Raw genomic sequence first — 4,757 nt, 5'->3', positions numbered from 1 at the left:
GGATGCCGGGGTTCCCCAGAAGACAGCCCAGCCAGAGTGCAGCAGAGCACTAGCTTAGGCAGGAGCCCTGCTGCTGCCACCCTCCTACCCCTGCTCTCCAGCTCTGGGAAACTGGGTGGGGGGGGGGTGGAGAAAGGAGAAAAGCAATGGCAAAGACAGGGGCAGAGGTTTGTTGCCAATGTAGAACCCCAACCTAACAAAAGCCTGTGCCTGCCTGGTATCCCTCCCAGGAGAGGGAAGAGGCGACTCGCTCAGCCAACCTTAGAGGGCGCATGTGCCCGAGGCACCATTCAGCACACTAGAGGCTGGCACAGCCACCTACTCTCCTGGGACAGAAGGAAACCTGTCTGACCTGCTCTGACCACTTACTAAGAAGTGCCTGAAGCCTGGAGACTGGCAGAGGGGCTGCTGGGAGTTGTCTGGGGGCTCCATCTTCTGCCTACCAGCTAGTGCTGCTAATCTGGTGTTCACAGCTTGAGGAAGAGGGGTTGAAGGAGAGAGAAGTGGCACCCATCCTAAGGTGACCTCAAAGGTTATCCCATCTGGTCAAGGGGGATCAGCCAGCTTTGAGTCTGCAGTGCCAGTCTTATTCCACATCCCCCCTGCCCCTTGAGCAGTCACCTCCTGCCTTTTCCCCAAAATCCTGGACACCTCTTAACTCTGACTACCTGCTGGGTGTTCCCAGCGCTTACCTGGTGGAGGGGGACACACTGCTCTGCTCCTTTAGGCCAGCCCACAGCCCTGGGAACTGCCCTTCAAGGAACTCGATTTGGGGGTGGGAGTGGCTGGCTGGCAGGTGGCATGGTGACTACAGAGAAGCCAGAGGAAGATTTCAGGCTTTCTAAAACAGACTAGAAAGACAGTGTCTTGTTCACATGGTCCTTCCAAGGCCTGCTAGCCACCCCAGGATAGCCAGAGTGCTGCTGTTCAGGACCAGCAGCATACATCCTGACTTCAGATATGCAATCAGGTGTCTGAATATTGGGCTGGACACACAGATGAGCATGTGTAAAATAGGTAATGTGTTTTTATTTTTAAGAATTCATTAAACATTTTATTTTGATTTAAAATCTCAGTATGAATTCATAATTTGTATTTTCATTTAACATTTATAGACAAATTTAAAATTTGAGAATATAACTTTTAAATACATAAAAATATCATTTTTACATTTACATCAACGTTAGCGGGGTATGGTGGTACATGCCTATAATCCCAGTGGCTAGGGAGGCTGAGGCCGGAGAATCATGAGTTCAAATCCAGCCTTAGCAACTTAGTGAGACCCCCAAGCAACTTATGTGAGACCCTGTCTCAAAATAAAAAAATAGGCTGGGGATGTGACTCAGTGTCAAAGTACCCCTGGCTTCAATCCCCAGTACAAAAAAAAAAAAAAACAAACAAACAACCATTTACATTAATGTTAACTCATGTTAATTGAGATTATATCCAAATTTGGGTGATCTGAGTACAATTATAATTGCTGAACCCTTTAGACTGTCACTGTCAATAAGAGGCCAATTCTATGATCATTATTATATTGGTCATAACAACACCAGTAATCAATTTTTTAGGAATAACTGTACATTCATTTATGAATCATAATGTTCATTTATTTCCTAATACCTAAACATGGGCAGTAACAAATTCAATGGTGTTTGGTATTTTGCTTAATTCTATGTAAAAACCGTAACTTTGCACATTTAAAAAATGTCATCATAAATATCAAGGTGCATGTGTAATTTAACACTTATCTTGATGATTCTGAGATGGATTCACAGTAGTTAGTGCCACATTCACACTCTTGCCTTAGACAGTGCATATGTGAGCTGGGCTTACTTCTCCCTCCACACATGTCCAAGGGGAGGCCAAGGGGAGGAAGGTTTTCACTAACCAGTCTGAGGTGCATTGCCTTGTGTGTGTGTGTGTGTGTGTGTGTGTGTGTGTGTGTGTTTATGTGCGTGTGTGCAATCTGTAGGTATTTGGAGCAATCTGACAGAATGAGAGATTCTAAATGAATCAATTAAAAAGAAAATCAAAAACAATTTAAAACCCATGGTTTGACATTACATTTGCAATGGGACTATCCAATAAATTAGGTATATGATTCTAGAATTAATACTACATTGATTTCTCCTCATTTTAGGATTATCATATTTTAAAATGTAGCTTTATGGTTTTCAAGATGTCAAGAAAATAAAGTTGTGACAGCAAGGCAATTGGATTAGAGGGAGAAAGGGTACCTTGGAAATAAAGTTTTAATATTTTATGATGCTGGGCTGGGGATAGAGCTCAGTTGGTAGAGTACTTGCCTTGCATGCACAAGGCCCTAGGCATCCCCCCCCCAAAAAAAAAAAAACAAAACTGTGATGCTAAGTTACTTACCAAAGATTCAACATTTTTTTATTGAATAAAATAGAATAAATAGAATACAACTATATACCATTGGAAAATGTAAGAATTGTCTTTTTTGTTTGTTTGTTTGGTTTGTTTTTTTTTTTGTTTGTTTGTTTGTTTGGTTTTTGGTACTAAAGATTGAACCCAGCGGTGCTTAACCTCTGAGCCCATCCCAAGGACTTTTTATTTTGAGACAGGGTCTCACTAAGTTGCTGGTGCATGCCTCACTGATCCCTCTGCCAGGCATTGTTCTGTCACACAGTGAGCTTGAGTTATGGGGAAAGAAATGCATTGGGAAGGATCAGATGACCCAGGGTCAGGCTGCAAGTCAGGGAGCAGCTTTTGGCTTCCAGCATTCCTGTGTCCTTTTGGGCTTCCACTTTGCTGAGGTGGCAGACACCTAAGAAGTCTGCCCTTGAGGTAATCCTGTCTGGGTTTCCTCAGAAGAGCTCCCTTCTGAATTCATACCTGTCAGCTGCTAAGCCTACTGACCCTACTCCCTGAGGGTCAGATTTTGTCTGAGGTCAGCCACACCTTCACCAAATGCCCTTGTCCTGAGGGCAGGATGGGCTTTTATTCCAGCTGCTGTGCTGGGTGCACCCACCCCTAAGCAATGTGGTCCTCCCCATGCACCTGGGGCATCCTTGCCTTTTCAGAGAAACTTCCTTCACTTCCAATACTTTCTAAAAATCCTGGACATTTTCTGTGTATTCTTATGCTACTGAAGAATGCTGGCTATGTATATTACTATGGTTGTCTGGGTGACTTTTTTTTTTAAAGCCTGACATTTTTGTTAGGGGATAACTGTTTTCAGATTAATTCCCCAACTAAGTTCTAGAAGTGTAACAACATGGAGAGCCTGTTTTATGAATCACCTATTCTGGAGCTGTTCTCCCATGCACTCCAGGCCTAGTGCATACTGGCTGAGAATTCAGGGCAGACTCCAGGTTGATGAAGGCAAGAGTCTGTGGCCAGTGCCTCATTCCCTGGCCCTCCACAGCAAGTGTTTTCTGGAAAGTGGGAAAGAGAGGAAACTTAGGTTTGGGCTGAGATGGCCACTTCCTCTCCATCTGGGAGGGTTGAAGGTGGCAGGATGCATCATAAGGTCACCTTATAAGGTCTACTTCAGAAGGCATTGCCTACTCAAAGGTCAACTTCACCCTGCAGGGGAGGACTCTGCCCTAGGTCTTAAGGACTGGATTTCAGAGGACTTTACTTCCTCCTTCACAGGAGGATCAAGCCATGACATAATCCCTAATCCTACACTGCCTTCCTATTATTGGCCCTTCCACTTCCACCCCTTGTATCTCAATAGTCAAGCAATGAAAAAATTATTTTAATGCAAATTTTTAAAATATCAGATAACAGAGGCTGTGGCTCAGCGGTAGGGCGCTTGCCTAGCAAGCTGTTCGAGGCCCTGGGTTGGATCCTCAGCACCACATAAAAATAAACAAATGAAATAAAAATATTTATTAATACAACTAAAAAATAAACATTTAAAAAATATATCAGATGACAGATTACAGGTTTTTGTAAGTGAAGCTTCCAGGACTGGATTTGAGTGGCAAGAGATGATAACGTGAATGGGGCTGGATCCCGCATTTGGAATTTTAAACTTTTGTTCATTATGAACACTTTTTTTTTGCATTTCTCTTGATTTCTTAAAATTCTTAAAATTACACTGAAATATTTATCTTGATTGTTGAAGTTTTTGCTTGCTTTCGTTTTGTGAGACAACTGAGGTGAGTCCGGTGAAAATACCTAGGAGTCCACAGAACTCTGCACTGCCCGCGCTCACGAGAGGGCCGGATGGTTTCCCGCGGTTGCAGCGCAGATGCCCACGAAGACTCAGGGCGCATCCTCTCCCTGAGCGCGTGGATCCTTCCAGTGGTCTTCTGGCGGCCCGGTGACCCCACGCCAGGTCATCCCAGTTTCTCTCTGCCAGCCCTCTCCTCCACGCCTCCCCTAGCCGCGTCCTCCCGGTGGCTTCCGCGCCTCCGCCAGGACTCTGCACCAGAGTGACCCGCCCTCCGCCTGCCCCTCCCCTTCGCCTCTGTCCCGCTCCACCGCGTCCCCGCATCGGTTCCCCGCAACGCCCCTCCCTCGCGCCTCCAGACCCCCAGGGCCGCGTACGCCACTTCAGTGCGCTCCGCCGGTCTCCGGCCTGAGAACGTGGCCGCTCGCCCCAGTGCCACACGCGGAGGTCGCGGGGGAGCGACCGGGAACCTTGCAGTGCGCAGGCGCGGGCGCCCAGTTCCGAGGCCCGTGCGCGGCACTGGCTGCCCGGCGGGGGCGCTCGGGGTGGCGCGGGTTGGGGCCGCCCCGGGGTGGGCCTTGCCGCGGCGGAGGCGGAGGCGGGCGCG

The sequence above is a fragment of the Ictidomys tridecemlineatus genome, chromosome 10 (assembly GCF_052094955.1).
Source record: "Ictidomys tridecemlineatus isolate mIctTri1 chromosome 10, mIctTri1.hap1, whole genome shotgun sequence".
NCBI classification, from domain to species: Eukaryota; Metazoa; Chordata; class Mammalia; order Rodentia; family Sciuridae; genus Ictidomys; species Ictidomys tridecemlineatus.
The sequence above is the reverse complement of the archived record's forward strand: the minus strand, read 5'-3'. Positions refer to the sequence as shown.